We start from the raw sequence: 19,616 nt of genomic DNA, 5'->3' as shown, positions 1-19,616 counted from the left end.
CATATTCTTATAATGTCTTCATGGTATAGGGTATCCATTTTATATGCAAGGGCACACAGAGTTCCAGTTACAGCCGTATGATATTACCATGACATTTCATTAGCTAGTCATTGATCTATTCAATAGATTGCATTTAGCTCTCCATCGACTAGTTTCCTCTCAAAATATTGATTGCTCTGGAGCACCATTCTATAGGACAGAATCTCAATAGTGAAAGACTCTATAGGATGGAATCTTAATGGTGAAAGACTATAGGATAGAATCTTAATAGTAAAAGACTATATAGGATGAAATCTTTATAGTAAAAGACTATAGGATGAATCTTCATAGTGAAAGACTCAACAGGACTGAATCTTTATAGTGAAAGACTCAACAGGACTGAATCTATATAGTGAAAGACTCAACAGGACTGAATCTTTATAGTGAAAGACTCAACAGGACTGAATCTTTATAGTGAAAGAATATGTCAAATCTTGACTGTACTTAATACAGCAGTAATTATGCCATGAAATCAGGCACCATATCCATCATTGATTCCCTTGACTCTGACCCAGTTAGATATGAATGAGGACATATTGAACTGAGGCCTCAGTCCCTGTTATTTTTGCTATTCACAAACCAATGATGAGGGCTGAGGGAGGATAAGAGAGAAGGGAGGGAGAAGGGTGGTAGAAGGGGTATACCCTGAGGAAACAGTCAAGCTGTTTTGCTTCTTGCCAGATGACAACTCTATCTGTGTGTGTGTGTGTGTGGTGTGTGTGTGTGCGTGCGTGCAGTTGCCTCTCCTAAATGTAAAGGGGCAGTTAGAAAATCTCAGTTCTGATTCTAGATGTCATCCCAAGAGTCTGTGTGGAATGGGTGTAGGGGTCGTTTTGGGTACATAGTCCCTTTTTGAAATACCTTCTGGGTATAAAAACACAACAACATTAGTTTAATTTGTCACAGGTAACCTCCAGCTCACCCCTTTGAGTTGATGTGAATAAACTGAGTTTAGACCGTTGTTTTATAACAATCGTCCACCAAGTCAAACATTCATCACTAGTGAATATGATTGATAATGTTATTATACTCCAGCCTAGCCTGCTCTGACTCAGTGTGTATCAGTCAGCAGTGTCTGGCGGACCACATCAGAACACAAGTAGTCAGAGAACCAGACAAACAGAGAAGCCAAACAATTGGGGCTACATTGACAACCTAGATTAAAGCGATGGTAGCAGACTACTGTATATTGCCACTTCTATTTGCCACATCTTTAATCTGTAGATTAATGTCTGTAGAGTGTTTTTCCACAGACCTGGAGGGAAGCAAAAGTAATTCTGCTACCAAAAAATGGTAAAGCTCCCTTTGCTGGTTCTAACAGCCAACCAATCAGCTTGCTGCCATTTCTTAGCAAACTTATGGAAAAGATTGTGCTTGACCAGATACAATGCTATTTCTCTGTGAACAATTAAACAGCTGACTTTCAGCACACTTATAGGGAAGGACACAAAACATGTTCTGAACTGACACAAAGTACTAATGATTGGCTGAAAGAAATTGATAATAACAAGATTGTGGGAGCTGTACTGTTATATTTCAGTGCAGCCTTTGATATTATTGACCATTTGTTATTGAAAAAAATGTAGAATCTGCCATATCATGGATAGACAGAGTTACCTTTAATGGAAGCTTCTCTGACGTTAAACAGTGGTGTTTTCCACAGTGGAGCCGGTTCAGAGTGGAGGACAGATTGACTGCATCAGTGCTGCTCTTTGTAACAAGTATTGATATGCTGAAAGTAATGAAATTGTCTGTTCAGCCAGTTAACACACAGCTCAAAAACCCATATATACCCCACAAGACAAGCAATCAGGTGTCTCTTCACAGTCCCCGAGTCCAGAACAGAGGCTGGGAGACACACAATACTGTATAGAGCAATGACTATATGAGTTACCTCAGGTAACCCAGGCAAGAAGTGCAGTCTATTAAAAAAAATACAATAAAACAACACGTCAAGGAACAATGAGGACTGTGAAGAGACACAAACACACACACACACACACACAGCCGAAAAGTGCGTGTGTGTGTGCGACAACCTAAAAGTGTCGACATGGCAAAGCACTTGAATGTTTAAGATGAGTATTATTAATGTATTTATTTTATCCTTCTTCTTCTTAAAAACAAAGAGTTACACTCGTTAGTCGTAGTGTTCTTAGTTTAAATGTGTGTTGCTGTTCTTGTCCATTAGTGTTCGGTATTTTGTCATGGTCTATGTTTTGTGTGGACCTCAGGAAGAATAGCTGCTGCTTCTTCGACATCTAATGGGGATCCGAATAGAAATCACAAAAAAATCACATTGAGTCAGCAGCAGGGAGCCTGCCGTCCAAAATCACCCATTGACTTTATGGGCACTATGTCATTACAGATTCAAGTTCTTCTTTTGAACATCTTGGCAACAAGCTTTTTAGAGAGCTGATGTAGAACCAGAGCATGAAGTACAGTAAGGTGTCTTTCCACTATATGGATATGACAGAATGGGTTGATTCTAACCCTACCTCTAACCCTGGCAGTGTTACAGTCATAGTTCTATGTGGTTAATCACATCAGAAGGAGATGGGATCAATCATTTGTATTTTTTATTTAAACTTTATTTAACTCGACAAGTCAGTTAAGAACAAATTCTTATTTACAATGATGGTCTACCCTGGCCAAACCCTGACGATGCTGCGCCAATTGTGTGCCGCACTATGGGACTCACAATCACGGCCGGTTGTGATAAAGCCTGGAATCGGTTGTGATACAGCCTGGAATCGGTTGTGATACAGCCTGGAATCGGTTGTGATACAGTCTGGAATCGGTTGTGATACAGCCTGGAATCGGTTGTGATACAGCCGGGGGTCTGTAGTGATATAGCCTGGAATCGGTTGTGATACAGCCTGGAATCGGTTGTGATACAGTCTGGAATCGGTTGTGATACAGCCTGGAATCGGTTTGTGATACAGCCTGGAATCGGTTGTGATTCAGACTGGAATCGGTTGTGATACAGCCTGGAATCGGTTGTGATACAGTCTGGAATCGGTTGTGATACAGTCTGGAATCGGTTGTGATACAGCCTGGAATCGGTTGTGATACAGCCTGGAATCAGTTGTGATACAGCCTGGAATCGGTTGTGATGCAGCCGGGGGTCTGTAGTGATATAGCCTGGAATCGGTTGTGATGCAGCCGGGGGTCTGTAGTGATATAGCCTGGAATCGGTTGTGATGCAGCCTGGGGTCTGTAGTGACACCTGTAGCACTGACAGGCAGTGCCTTGGACCGTTGCACCACTCGGGAGCCCAAGGATTTAATTAAAACAATTGAACCATTGATTGACAATATTGGTTCAATCCAATACCTCAAAATGTCAACATATATCATTCTTAATTAAACATAACTAATTGAATGTGTGAATGTGCACTATTGGATTGTGTTGGTATATACTGTACAGTGACTGTTGTTATTGAACCTTCAGGGTGTCCGTAGAACAAGTTATCCTGAGTAATCCTACAGTATGACACATTATCTAGGCCTGGCCTGTAACGTTACTGTATGTTGGTGTATCATGTATGTGTCACATTCGTGTCACGTTCCCTTGTGCTTCCCCCCCATGCTTAGTTAGGCTGTGCTTCTCCCCAGAGTGGTGAGTGACCTGTGCTGGCTCACAGGAGTGGTGCTTAGGTAGGGTCATGTTGATGGTCATGTCATGTTTATAGCTGCACAACAGGCCCAGCAGGTCACTTTGTATACATTATTCTAGGTGTCTCCAATCCTGGTTCTGGTGTGTGACATGAATTTACGTGACATTTATTTGTCATACATTTTAAAAGGCTCTGGAAATGATATACAGTAGCTTCATTTATAAAACATTACACATCGCCCTAACCGTGCGTGTGCGCTCATTTATCAGTCTCTCATCATGGGGTGGTAATCAGCCGTAAAGTCATGTGCTGTTTGACATAACCACTGTGTTAATGTGCCCATCTGATGATTGTGCCTCCCTGCACTGGGATGTTATCACACCACAACAGCCTCAGTGATATATTTAGATGCTAGACAGCTTGTTCCTAATGTTTGGTATACTCAGTGTTTATCTTGAAAGATAGTTATGTGTCGTGTCTTTAATATCATTAACTGAAGACTGATAGTTTTTATCAAAGATGCTCTGTAATTAGTTATTAGGAGATCAACTGATTAATCACGTAACTAATTAACTAGGAAGTCAGGGCACCAAAGAAAAATATTCAGATTACAAAGTAATCATTTCCTAAAATAACTTTTCAGATATTTAATCTGATCAATTAGTCTTCGAATTATTGAATTATTTACTTTACCTCACGTTAGTCTCATTCCAAACGTCGTAAATTATTGGTTATCTGCACGAACCCAGTCTTCACTATGAGTCATACATACATCAATTGTCTTAAATCATTTATTTATTGCTAACTAAGTAATTCACAGAAATGCATAAACAAACAAGGTAAATGTGGTTACATGAAATGATAGGAGAATGTGCCCTAGTGGGCTAAACCGGCATGGCAGCTTGTTAGACAAAAGGGGAAGTGGGGGTCGACTAAGAAGTCACTACAGAGTGATAATTCTAACAATTGAAATGCTAATCCTTTGCACATGAACGCTCACTCATTCGGGAACAATTGCAATCAATATATATATTTACGCTCAGTGGGTCGTCTTGATCGCTGGTGAAACGTTTGTTTCTTTTGAAGAATTGTCCGTCTCTCTCCCTCTCTCTTGTGGTTAGAGGGGATTGTTCAGAGTGACATTCGTTATAGAATGTATGTTTTGGCGGTTGTCGTTCTTCGCGTTCAATGATACCGAATTCCTAGCTGCAGACTAGTAATTAATATCAAAGACTTGTTCTTATTCTGTCGGTATCGATAGTCTAAGAGTTTAACCGCGTGGTATGGTTAAAAGATTCAGCAATGGTCTACAACCTTTGTCCTCCTAATGGAGAAAAACATGGTCTGCAACCTTTAGCCATCTCGTAATTGAGGTAAGCTCGGTCTCCTGATCGAAAACCCGAGTCGAGGTTTTATTCGGAAGGGCCGAAGAGGGCTGTCCCAGGATGTCTGACCCTAACTGGGCTCAGGAGCGGTCCTCTGATTTAGTTCAAATCCAATTCCCTTTTTTGAGTTTTCCTTCATTAAACAGTCCAAAACCACATTGTAAAATTGTGTAAACAGTATCATACTCACTCATTCATCTTATACAACAATTAGATGTAAACCTCATATCTGGGGCTATTATATAAACAGCGTTATGGTAATGTGGCCACACCGTCTCCCATGAGCTTCCCCAAGTTGTGACAAACGGACCAGTTCCTAGCTGGATTCTTCACCGTTCTTTTATACTTTCTCCGAACATGAAATTTGTTCGTACCTCAGGTTCTGTGAGGTGGAAGGATTTCCTTTGTTCTCCATGAAAATCTACTCTCTCTATACTGTGTGTCCATGAGGAGATCCTTAGGAATTTACGACGTCTCTCTGACCACAGCAACCGAGTTGAAGGAGGAAAGGGGGAGGCAGGGAGAGGGGGATGGGCTTGCTATACCCAATGAGGCCAACGTCATGACATATGCAAATCTTAATCGCAGGCCTGTTCTGCTAAAACATGCAGAACACAGATGCATATACAGTGGAGTCTGAAATGATTGACACACTTGATAAAGATATTACAAAAACTGTATAAATTATTGAAATACTGAGCTGATGTCTGTTGTATGCAAAAATAATAATAATAATATGAAAAAAAATGAATTTATACTAATACAATTACTAATACAAATGTTTTTCTCAAAAAAGGTAGGGGTCAAAATTATTGACACCCCATTGACATTCCATACAATTAACCATTTCTTTGTGGATTTTGATGTGTGCTTGGGGTTGTTGTCTTGCTTGAAGATCCACTTGCGGCTAAGTTTCAGCATCCTGGCAGAGGCAAACAGGTTTTTGGCTAAAATGTCCTGGTACTGGGTAAAGTTCATGATGCCGTTGACCTTAACAAGGGCCCCAGGACCAGTTGAAGCAAAATAGCCCCATTTCATCAAAGGCATATTTTACAGTAGGTATTGGGTTATGTTCTGCTCATGCATTCTCATTTCAACACCAAACACACCACTGGTGTGCGTGGCCAAAGAGCTCTATTTTCATGTCATCCAACAAATGTAAACGCCTGGAGTTAGCTAATCGGCATTGGCACTTGGATTGGATGCGGTTCTTAGGTCAGACTTGAAAATAGAGCTCTTTGGCCACGCACACCAGTGCTGGGAAATTGTATTAGTATAAAATAATATAATTCCCCCATTTTTTTTTTCATACAATATAGCTCAATATTTAGATTATGTATATTATACAGTCATTCTTGCTCATCTTTAACCAGGGTGTCAATACACTGTAATATCACTTGTTAGTGAGTGTTGCAACCGAGGACAGACAATTTTTAGGCACTACGCGCTTCAGCACTCGGCAGTCCCATTCTTTGAGCTTATGTGGCCCACCACTTGATGGCTGAACCGTTGTTGCTCTTAGACTTTTCCGCTTCACAATAAAAGCACTTACAGTTGACCAGGTCAGCTCTAGAAGGGCAGAAACTTGTTGGAAAGGTGGCATTCTATGACGGTGCCACGTTGAAAATCACTGAGCTCTTCAGTAAGGCCATTCTACAGCCAATGCTTGTCTATGGAGAGTGCATGGCTGTGTGCACGATTTTATACACCTGTCAGCAAAGGGTGTGGCTGAAATAGCCGGATCCACTCATTTGAAGGGGTGTCCACATACATTTTTTATATATAGTGTATGTTGGCAGTCTGCTGTTCAAGACATTTGGCTTGTCACCTAAAACCCTCACAAACTTGCACAATTGAGAGCATCCTGTCGTGCTGTATCATGCCTGGTATGGAAACAGCCCACAACCGCAGGGCTCTCCAAAGCGTGGTGCGATCTGCACAATGCATCACCGGGGGCAAACTACCTGCCCTCCAGGACACCTGATGTCACAGGAAGGCCAAAAAGATTATCAAGGACAACAACCACCCGAGCCACTGCCTGTTCACCCCGCTATCATTCAGAAGGCGAAGTCAGTACAGGTGCATCTGGGACAGAGAGACTAAAAAACAGCTTCTATCTCAAGGCCATCAGGCTGTTAAATAGCCATCACAAGCACAGAGAGTGTCACGTGTGCTCCCTCTCCGGCCTCTAGGTCACCAGGCTGCTCATTATGGCGCACACTTGTCACCATCATTTCGCGCACCTGCACTCACCTGGACTCCAACACTTCCCTGATTATCTTCCCTACAGTGCCTTGCGAAAGTATTCGGCCCCCTTGAACTTTGCATCCTTTTGCCACATTTCAGGCTTCAAACATAAAGATATAAAACTGTATTTTTTTGTGATGAATCAACAACAAGTGGGACACAATCATGAAGTGGAACGACATTTATTGGATATTTCAAACTTTTTTAACAAGTCAAAAACTGAAAAATTTGGCGTGCAAAATTATTCAGCCCCCTTAAGTTAATACCTTTTGCTGCGATTACAGCTGTAAGTCGCTTGGGGTATGTCTCTATCAGTTTTGCACATCGAGAGACTGACATTTTTTCCCATTCCTCCTTGCAAAACAGCTCGAGCTCAGTGAGGTTGGATGGAGAGCATTTGTGAACAGCAGTTTTCAGTTCTTTCCACAGATTCTTGATTGGATTCAGGTCTGGAATTTGACTTGGCCATTCTAACACCTGGATATGTTTATTTTTGAACCATTCCATTGTAGATTTTGCTTTATGTTTGGATCATTGTCTTGTTGGAAGACAAATCTCCGTCCCAGTCTCAGGTCTTTTGCAGACTCCATCAGGTTTTCTTCCAGAATGGTCCTGTATTTGGCTCCATCCATCTTCCCGTCAATTTTAACCATCTTCCCTGTCCCTGCTGAAGAAAAGCAGGCCCAAACCATGATGCTGCCACCACCATGTTTGACAGTGGGGATGGTGTGTTCAGGGTGATGGCCTGTGTTGCTTTTACGCCAAACATAACGTTTTGCATTGTTGCCAAAATTTCAATTTTGGTTTCATCTGACCAGAGCACCTTCTTCCACATGTTTGGTGTGTCTCCCAGGTTGCTTGTGGCAAACTTTAAACAACACTTTTTATGGATATCTTTTAAGAAATGGCTTTCTTCTTGCCACTCTTCCATAAAGGCCAGATTTGTGCAATATACGACTGATTGTTGTCCTATGGACAGACTCTCCCACCTCAGCTGTAGATCTCTGCAGTTCATCCAGAGTGATCATGGGCCTCTTGGCTGCATCTCTGATCAGTCTTCTCCTTGTATGAGCTGAAAGTTTAGAGGGACGGCCAGGTCTTGGTAGATTTGCAGTCATATAGACATGTAGACATATATACAAATACACATATATACATATACACATATATACATATATACAGTGCCTTGCGAAAGTATTCGGCCACCTTGAACTTTGCGACCTTTTACCACATTTCAGGCTTCAAACATAAAGATATAAAACTGTATTTTTTTTGTGAAGAATCAACAACAAGTGGGAAACAATCATGAAGTGGAACGACATTTATTGGATATTTCAAACTTTCTTAACAAATCAAAAACTGAAAAATTGGGCGTGCAAAATTATTCAGCCCCTTTACTTTCAGTGCAGCAAACTCTCTCCAGAATTTCAGTGAGGATCTCTGAATGATCCAATGAATGATCCAATGTTGACCTAAATGACTAATGATGATAAATACAATCCACCTGTGTGTAATCAAGTCTCCGTATAAATGCACCTGCACTGTGATAGTCTCAGAGGTCCGTTAAAAGCGCAGAGAGCATCATAAAGAACAAGGAACACACCAGGCAGGTCCGAGATACTGTTGTGAAGAAGTTTAAAGCCGGATTTGGATACAAAAAGATTTCCCAAGCTTTAAACATCCCAAGGAGCACTGTGCAAGCGATAATATTGAAATGGAAGGAGTATCAGACCACTGCAAATCTACCAAGACCTGTATATTGCACAAATCTGGCCTTTATGGAAGAGTGGCAAGAAGAAAGCCATTTCTTAAAGATATCCATAAAAAGTGTCGTTTAAAGTTTGCCACAAGCCACCTGGGAGACACACCAAACATGTGGAAGAAGGTGCTCTGGTCAGATGAAACCAAAATTGAACTTTTTGGCAACAATGCAAAACATTATGTTTGGCGTAAAAGCAACACAGCTCATCACCCTGAACACACCATTCCCACTGTCAAACATGGTGGTGGCAGCATCATGGTTTGGGCCTGCTTTTCTTCAGCAGGGACAGGGAAGATGGTTAAAATTGATGGGAAGATGGATGGAGCCAAATACAGGACCATTCTGGAAGAAAACCTGCTGGAGTCTGCAAAAGACCTGAGACTGGGACGGAGATTTGTCTTCCAACAAGACAATGATCCAAAACATAAAGCAAAATCTACAATGGAATAGTTCAAAAATAAACATATCCAGGTGTTAGAATGGCCAAGTCAAAGTCCAGACCTGAATCCAATCGAGAATCTGTGGAAAGAACTGAAAACTGCTGTTCACAAATGCTCTTCGTCCAACCTCACTGAGCTCGAGCTGTTTTGCAAGGAGGAATGGGAAAAAATGTCAGTCTCTCGATGTGCAAAACTGATAGAGACATACCCCAAGCGACTTACAGCTGTAATCGCAGCAAAAGGTGGCGCTACAAAGTATTAACTTAAGGGGGCTGAATAATTTTGCACGCCCAATTTCTCAGTTTTTGATTTGTTAAAAAAGTTTGAAATATCCAATAAATGTCGTTCCACTTCATGATTGTGTCCCACTTGTTGTTGATTCTTCACAAAAAAATACCGTTTTATATCTTTATGTTTGAAGCCTGAAATGTGGCAAAAGGTCGCAAAGTTCAAGGGGGCCGAATACTTTCGCAAGGCACTGTATGTCCCTCCCTTTGGTTCCTTCCCCAGGCATCATTGTTTCTGTTTTTGTGTCATGTCTGTGTGCTGTTAGTGTTCCTTACTTTGTATTATGTTCCATTTATTTTATTTAAACACTCACTCCCTTCTCTCAGCGCATATCGTTACAGACAGGCTGCTGCCTATATACCCAGACTTGAAATCATTAGCCACTTTAATAAATGGATCACTAGTCACTTTAATAATGTCACTTTAATAATGTTTACATATCTTGCATTACTCATCTCTTATGTGTATACTGTATTCTATACTATCTACTGTATCTTACTCTTTGCCGCTCTGATATTGCTCATCCATATATTTATATATTCTTAATTACATTGCTTTATTTAGATTTGTGTGTATTGGATATATGTTGTGAAATGGTTAGATATTACTTGTTAGGTATTGCTGCACTGTCGGAACTAGAAGCGCAAGCATTTCACTTCACCCGCAATATACCTCAGCTGTTCTCTTACCATTCCTAATGAGGCCCCCTCTCTGTCTCGAAATCTCGCCACACACACACACACACACACACACACACAAACACACACACACACACACAGATGGATATAAGCAGTGACGGCAGTCAAACTGAATCATTCTCACACCCTCTCTCCGTCTGGTCTCGTCATCCCTCCTTCTCTGCATCGCGCTTCTCTCTTGGTAATTGTGATCAGTTGTGCTGCTGCTCAGCCTCTGACATCGCATTTAATTATTCTCCTTCCTTGGTAACTTTTTTAGAATACCCCGAAGTGTTTACAGTAAACCTCTGCCGACAGCAGTTTACCACAGTTATTCAAGGTGTAGAGGTGACTAACTCTCCTGAGGTTCATTGCTGCCGGATGTGAGCAAGCTGTTTATTTATACATGTCAGCTAAACAATACGTAGAATGGTGCTGAAAGTAATTGAATATTCATAATTCTACTGTAAAGGCAAGTGGCAAGTGTATCACGAGGAGTGAGTCAGAGCTGTACTATGTATGCATAGTCACATCACCCCCACCTACATGTACAAATGACCTCAACTTACCTGTACCCCTGCACACTGACTCGGTACCGGTGCCCCCTGTATATAACCTCATTATTGTTGTTCTTATTGTGTTACTCTTTATTATTACTTTTTATTTTAGTGTACTTGGTAAACATTTTCTTAACTCTTCTTGAACTGCACTGTTGGTTAAGGGCTTGTAAGTAAGCATTTCACGGTAAAGTCTACACTTGTATTCGGCGCATGTGACAAATAAAGTTTGATTTGATTTATGTGGGGAGTGGGAGGGTCTGCCTGCCCTCTGTGTGGCGCTCCATTATTGTCCCAAACACTTCCACACACACACACACACACACACACACACACACACACACACACACACACACACACACACACACACACACACACACACACACACACACACACACACACACACACACACACACACACTTATTCAGTGAGGAGGGGAGAACACATGCCTCCTGTTCTCATTGTATTCTAAGCCTTTAGTGATTCCAGTCATCCTCCCCTCATCAGGATTCAATTCCAGTACTCTATTTATGGAAAATCCCAGTTCTGAAGCCAGTGAAAACTCCCCTGTAATGAGAACAACAAGACATGAGGAAGCAGGCTTATCACTGCAATCATCAAAGGTTTCTCAACTTGTGGCCATTTAGATGTTTTCAATCTGAAGAAATAGTGGCCCATGTGGGAATCAAACTCACAACTCTGGTGTTGTCAACACCACATTCAGAGGTAAAAAGGACAGGATGTCCATTAGAGTGAAATTCAGGGTCAGTGTTATGAGATGGAAATGAAATGGTTTCATACCAGAGGAAGGGAAATGGTTTCATACCAGAGGAAGGGAAATGTTTTCATACCAGAGGAAGGGAAATGGTTTCATACCAGAGGAAGGGAAATGGTTTCATACCAGAGGAAGGGAAATGGTTTCATACCAGAGGAAATGCCTTGTGTGATTTGTGTGTGTCAGTAATAATCTCTCATTCAAGGAATAACAACGAGATGCAATTCTACTAATATAATGCAAACAATTGCCAAGTCAGGACACGTAACAGGTCCAATCATATTAGGTCTGTGGTATGGCTATGAATCATTCTGTCTTCTACTGGGGTCAAAGTTCGCTTGGCACTGTGTGTAGACTGTTGTCGTGGAGAACTAGATTAGAGCAGTAGACATTGTGGTACCATGACTTTACCACTACTTGGTATTCCTCCTGTCTCGACCAACACACACGCACGTATGGACACACACATGGAGGCACACACACACACACACCCATAGACACACACACACACACACACACACACACACACATAGACACACACACACACACACACACACACACACACACACACACACAGCTCACTGCGACAGTCTGGAACCTGTTTAGCCTCCAGTAATAAACAGTATTATGCTATCTTCACCTCTGACCCCAGCAGCCTGGCTGTAAACATTGCACCAGGATATATTGCGCTGACTATCTCCCCCTCACTCTCCCTCTCCCTCGTCAGTAAATAATGGCACGAGTCATGACACAGTCTGGAAGGGAGTGGTCAGCTATTTTCAGTAAGTTCTTCCCCTTGAGCATCTTATTACTTTTATTTGTTTTTCTCTATCCTGCTTTTTTTTCTCTCTCTCTCTCCCTCCCTCTCTCCCTCCCTCTCTCTCTCTCTCTCTCTACCTGCCCTTGACCTGTCGTTTTCCTGCCCCCTGTTTTGTAAATAAACATCTGTGATTCGAAATGTCTGCATCTTGGTCTATCCTGAGTCCTGATAATGTCTATATACAGTGTTGTAACGATGTGCAAATAGTTAAAGTACTAAAGGGAAAATAAATAAACTTTAATATGGGTTTTTATTTATAATGGTGTTTGTTCTTCACTGGTTGCCCTTTTCTTGTGGCAACATGTCACAAATCTTGCTGCTGTGATGGCACACTGGAATTTCACCCAATAGATATGGGAGTTGATCAATATTGGGTTTGTTTTCAAATTCTTTGTGGCTCTGTGTAATCTGAGGGAAATATGTGTTTCCAGTATGGTCATACATTTGGAAGGAGGTTAGGAAGTGCAGCTCAGTTTACACCTAATTTTGTGGGCAGTGTGCACATAGCCTCTCTTCTCTTGAGAGCCAGGTCTGACTACGGCGACCTTTCTCAATAGTAAGACTTTGCTCACTGAGTCTGTACATAGTCAAAGCTTTCTTTAATTTTGGGTCAGTCACAGTGGTCATGTATTCTGCCACTGTGTACTCTCTGTTTAGGGCCAAATAGCATTCTAGTTTGCTCAGTGTTTTTAATGATTCTTTCCGATGTGTCAAGTAATTATCTTTTTGTTTTCTCATGATTTGGTTGGGTCTAATCCTGTTGCTGTCCTGGGGATATTTTAGGTGATTTTAGAATTTAACGTCTCTTTTCTGGATTTTGATCATTATTGGGAATTGGCCTAATTCTGCTCTGCATACATTATTTGATGTTTTACGTTGTACATGGAGAATATCTTTGCAGAATTCTGCATGCTGTCTCAATTTGGTGTTTGTCCCATTTTGTGAATTATTGGTTGTTGAGTGGAACCCAGACCTCACAACCATAAAGGACAATGGGTTCTATGACTGATTCAAGTATTTTTAGCAAGATTCTAATTGGTATGTCAAATTTTGTGTTCCTTTTGATGGAATAGAAGGCCCTTCTTGCCTTGTCTCAGATCGTTCACATCTTTGTGAAGTTACCTGTGGCGCTGATGTTTAGGCCGAGGTACAGTCTGCATAGTGTTTTGTGTACTCTAGGGCAACGGTGTCTAGATGGAATTTGTATTTGTGGTCCTGTCAACTGGACCTTTTCTGGAAAACCATTATTTTTGTCTTACTGAGATTTACTGTCAGGGCCCAGGTCTGACAGAATCTGTGCAGAAGTTCTAGGTGCTGCTGTAGGCCCTCCTTGGTCGGGGACAGAAGCACCAGATCATCAGCAAATAGTAGACATTTGACTTTAGATTCTAGTAGGGTGAGGCCGGGTGCTGCAGACTGTTCTAGTGCCCTCACCAATTTGTTGAAATATAGGTTGAAGAGGGTGGGGCTTAAGCTGCAACCCTGTCTCACCCCACGGCCCTGCGGAAATAAATGTGTATCTTTTGTCAATTTTAACCACACACTTATTGTTTGTGTGCATGGATTTTATAATGTCGTATGTTTTCCCCCCAACACCACTTTCCATTAATTTGTATAGCAGACCCTCATGCCAAATTGAGCCGAAGGCTTTTTTGAAATCAACAAAGCATTAGAAGACTTTGCCTTTGTTTTGGTTTGTTTGTCAATTAGGGTGTGCAGGGTGAATATGTGGTCTGTCCTACGGTAATTTGGTAAAAACACAATTTGGCATTTACTCAGTACGTTGTTTTCACTGAGGAAATGTACAAGTCTGCTGTTAATGATAATGCAGAGTATTTTCCCAAGGTTGCTGTTGACGCATATTCCACGGAAGTTCTTGGGGTCAAATTTGTGTCCACTTTTGTAGATTGGATCAGTCCTTGGTTCCAAATGTTTATTTTATTTTCACCTTTATTTAACCAGGTAGGCTAGTTGAGAACAAGTTCTCATTTACAACTGCGACCTGGCCAAGATAAAGCATAGCAGTGTGAACAGACAGTAACACATAGTTACACATGGAGTAAACAATAAACAAGTCAATAACACAGTAGAATTTTTTTTTAAATAAAAAAAAGAGTCTATATACAGTGCATTGTGTGCAAAAGGCATGAGGAGGTAGGCGAATAATTACAATTTAGCAGATTAACACTGGAGTGAAAAATGATCAGATGGTCATGTGCAGGTAGAGATACTGGTGTGTAAAAGAGCAGAAAAGTAAATAAATAAAAACAGTATGGGGATGAGGTAGGTCAATTGGGTGGGCTATTTACCGATGGACTATGTACAGCTGCAGCGATCGGTTAGCTGCTCAGATAGCAGATGTTTAAAGTTGGTGAGGGAGATAAAAGTCTCCAACTTCAACGATTTTTGCAATTCGTTCCAGTCACAGGCAGCAGAGAACTGAAAGGAAAGGCGGCCGAATGAGGTGTTGGCTTTAGGGATGATCAGTGAGATACACCTGCTGGAGCGCGTGCTATGGGTGGGTGTTGCCATCGTGACCAGTGAACTGAGATAAGGCGGAGCTTTACCTAGCATGGACTTGTAGATGACCTGGAGCCAGTGGGTCTGGCGACGAATATGTAGCGAGGGCCAGCCGACTAGAGCATACAGGTCGCAGTGGCGGGTGGTATAAGGTGCTTTAGTAACAAAGCGGATGGCACTGTGATAAACTGCATCCAGTTTGCTGAGTAGAGTATTGGAAGTCATTTTGTAGATGACATCGCCGAAGTAGAGGATTGGTAGGATAGTCAGTTTTACTAGGATAAGTTTGGCGGCGTGAGTGAAGGAGGCTTTGTTGCAAAATAGACAGCAGATTCTAGATTTGATTTTGGATTGGAGGTGTTTGATATGAGTCTGGAAGGAGAGTTTACAGTCTAGCCAGACACCTAGGTACTTATAGATGTCCACATATTCTAGGTCGGAACCATCCAGGGTGGTGATGCTAGTCGGGCGTGCGGGTGCAGGCAGCGAACGGTTGAAAAGCATGCATTTGGTTTTACTAGCGTTAAAGAGCAGTTGGAGGCCACGGAAGGAGTGTTGTATGACATTGAAGCTCGTTTGGAGGTTAGATAGCACAGTGTCCAAGGAAGGGCCAGAAGTATACAGAATGGTGTCGTCTGTGTAGAGGTGGATCAGGGAATCGCCCGCAGCAAGAGCAACATCATTGATATATACAGAGAAAAGAGTCGGCCCGAGAATTGAACTCTGTGGCACCCCCATAGAGACTGCCAGATGACCGGACAACATGCCCTCTGATTTGACACACTGAACTCTGTCTGCAAAGTAGTTGGAGAACCAGGCAAGGCAGTCATTAGAAAAACCGAGGCTACCGAGTCTGCCGATAAGAATATGATGATTGACAGAGTCGAAAGAGGGGGATGACCGCGGCAGCTTTCCAGTCCTTGGAGATCTCAGACGATATGAAAGAGAGGTTGAACAGGCTGGTAATAGGGGTTGCGACAATGGCGGCGGATAGTTTCAAAAATAGAGGGTCCAGATTGTCAAGCCCAGCTGATTTGTACGGGTCCAGGTTTTGCAGCTCTTTCAGAACATCTGCTATCTGGATTTGGGTAAAGGAGAAGCTGGGGATGCTTGGGCAAGTAGCTGCGGGGTGGGGGGGTGGGGGGGTGGAGCTGTTGGCCGAGGTTGGAGTAGCCAGGAGGAAGTCATGGCCAGCCGTTGAGAAATGCTTGTTGAAGTTTTCGATTATCATGGATTTATCGGTGGTGACCGTGTTACCTAGCCTCAGTGCAGTGGGAAGCTAGGAGGAGGTGCTCTTGTTCTCCATGGACTTTACAGTGTCCCAGAACTTTTGGGAGTTAGAGCTACAGGATGCAAATTTCTGCTTGAAAATGCTGGCCTTTGCTTTCCTGACTGACTGCGTGTATTGGTTCCTGACTTCCCTGAACAGTTGCATATCGCAGGGACTATTCGATGCTATTGGAGTCCGCCACAGAATGTTTTTGTGCTGGTCGAGGGCAGTCAGGTCTGGAGTGAACCAGGGGCTATATCTGTTCTTAGTTCTGCATTTTTTGAACGGAGCATGCTTATCTAAGATGATGAGGAAGTTACTTTTAAAGAATGACCAGGCATCCTCAACTGACGGGATGAGGTCAATATCCTTCCAGGATACCCGGGCCAGGTCGATTAGAAAGGCCTGCTCGCAGAAGTGTTTTAGGGAACATTTGACAGTGATTAGGGGTGGTCGTTTGACCGCGGACCCATAGCGGATACAGGCAATGAGGCAGTGATCGCTGAGATCCTGATTGAAGACAGTGGAGGTGTATTTGGAGGGCCAGTTGGTCAGGATAACGTCTATGAGGGTTCCCTTGCTTACAGATTATGGGTTGTACCTGGTGGGTTCCTTGATGATTTGTGTGAGACTGAGGGCATCTAGCTTAGATTGTAGGACTGCCGGGGTGTTAAGCATATCCCAGTTTAGGTCACCTAACAGAACAAACTCTGAAGCTAGATGAGGGGCGATCAATTCACAAATGGTGTCCAGGGCACAGCTGGGAGCTGAGGGGGTAGGTAGCAGGCGGCAACAGTGAGAGACTTATTTCTGGAGGGATTAATTTAAAAAATTAGAAGTTCGAACTGTTTGGGTATGGACCTGGAAAGTATGACATTACTTTGCAGGCTATCTCTGCAGTAGACTGCAACTCCTCCCCCTTTGGCAGTTCTATCTTGATGGAAAATGTTATAGTTGGGTATGCAAATCTCAGAATTTTTGGTGGCCTTCCTAAACCAGGATTCAGACACAGCAAGGACATCAGGGTTGGCAGAGTCTGCTAAAGCAGTGAGTAAAACAAACTTAGGGAGGAGGCTTCTGATGTTGACATGCATGAAACCAAGGCTTTTTTGCTCACAGAAGTCAACAAATGAGGGTGCCTGGGGACATGCAGGGCCTGGGTTTACTTCCACATCACCCGCGGAACAGAGGAGGTTGTAGAATGAGGGTGCGTTGGGGACAAAGAATAAAAAGAGCAGATTTCTGGGTGTGGTAGAATAGATTCAGGGCATAATGTGCAGGCAGGGGTATGGTGGGGTGCGGGTACAGCGGAGGTAAGCCCAGGCACTGGGTGATGATAAGAGAGGTTGTATCTCTGGACATGCTGGTTGTAATGGGTGAGGTCACCACATGTGTGGGAGGTGGGACAAAGGAGGTATCAGAGGTATGAAGAGTGGAACTAGGGGGTCCATTGTAAACTAAAACAATGATAACTAACCTGAACAACAGTATACAAGGCATATTGACATTTGAGAGAGACATACAGCGAGGCATAATATAATCACAAGTGTTGATTGGGAGAGCTAACTAAAACAACAGGTGAGACAACAACAGCTAATCAGCTAACACAACAACAGCAGGTAAAATGGCGATGACTAGGCAGAGAGGGTCGGATTAACTACACACAGAGCCTGAGTTCGCGGCTGGGGCCGACAGATAAAGAATAAATTAACAGAATGGAGTACCGTGATTAATGGACAGTCCAGCAGGCATCAGCTATGTAGCCAAATGATCATAGTGTCCAGGGGGCAGCAGTAGATGGAACAGGGGAGCCCCACTACGCTAGCGACACAGCGTTTAAAGTTAGTAGCCCGGGGCTAGTAGGAGCGTCTGCTCTGACGGAAGTCGGATGAAGGCACAGCGGATGGAGTATTCGTCGGCAGACCAGTCGTGGTGGTGCGGCGGGGCGCCGTGTCGACAGAGAATCCAAGCCAGATGGCGATAGAGGTATTGTGGAATTTAGTTTGCTAGCCGGGAGATGTGCTTGGCTCATGGCTAACTGGTGCTAGCTTCGTGGCAGTGGCGTTAGCCACTATATCCAATCGGTGGGATTTACAGCAAGGATCCGGTGGAGTTTTGGGCTCTAGCAATGTATGAGTGGGGTTCGGGTGAACAACAGAGTAGGCCGGGAGGTGGGCCTCAGGGAATAGCTTCGGTACTAGGTGCCACGGTGAGTGAAATATTGGGGAAGATGCCAGGGCTGAGGATGATGTTAAAGAGTTTAAGTATAGCCAATTAGAATTTGTGGTCTGTATATTATATAATTTCATGTAGGATACCATCAACACCACAGGCCTTTTTGGGTTGGAAGGTTTGTATTTTGTCCTGTAGTTCATTCAATGTCATTGGAGAATCCAGTGGGTTCTGGTAGTCTTTAATAGCTGATTCTAAGATTTGTAATTGATCATGTATATATATATATTTGCTGTTTGTTCTTTGTTATAGATCTCTCTCTCTCTCTCTCTCTCTCACACTCTCTCTTTGTCTTTCCATTTCTCTCTCTCTCTCTCTCTCTCTCTCTCTCTCTCTCTCTCTCTCGCTCTCTCTTTCTATCCCTCAGTGTTTTGTTAGAACTCACCAGTGCAGCTGTGTATCCAGACATCAGCAGACATAAATAACTGGGCCTGGCACACTGCACTGGAGGAACAGTGCTGGAGTCACACTCATAAATAATGAATTGATCCAGACTATTCTCACATCCTCTTGGTGCTTCCAGACACATGCACGCCTGCACATACGTGCGTAGTTGAGTGCACTTGTACACGTACTGACCACTTCCGTATTGAGCGAGTCACTGGTACTTCCTGCTTTAGTTTTTGCTTGTACGCAGGAATCAGGAGGATATAATTATGGTCAGATTTTCCAAATGGAGGGCGGGTGAGAGCTTTGTATGTGTCTCTGTGTGTGGAGTAAAGGTGGGCTAGGTTTTTTTCCCCACTGGTTGCACATGTGACATCCTGGTAGAAATGAGGTAAAACTGATTTAAGTTTGCCTGCATTAAAGTCCCCGGCCACTAGGAGCGCCGCTTCTAGATGAGCTTCAAATGGCCACCCGGACTATTTACATTACCCCCTTTGATTTGATTGATTTACAACAACAACAACAGTTCATCATCATGTGTTTCGGTGTGTTTCTCTGACTCCTCAGTTGCTGTGCTGTGATAAAATGTCACTAAGATCAA

This window comes from Oncorhynchus tshawytscha, linkage group LG04, assembly GCF_018296145.1.
Source record: "Oncorhynchus tshawytscha isolate Ot180627B linkage group LG04, Otsh_v2.0, whole genome shotgun sequence".
Taxonomy (NCBI): Eukaryota; Metazoa; Chordata; class Actinopteri; order Salmoniformes; family Salmonidae; genus Oncorhynchus; species Oncorhynchus tshawytscha.
The sequence above is the reverse complement of the archived record's forward strand: the minus strand, read 5'-3'. Positions refer to the sequence as shown.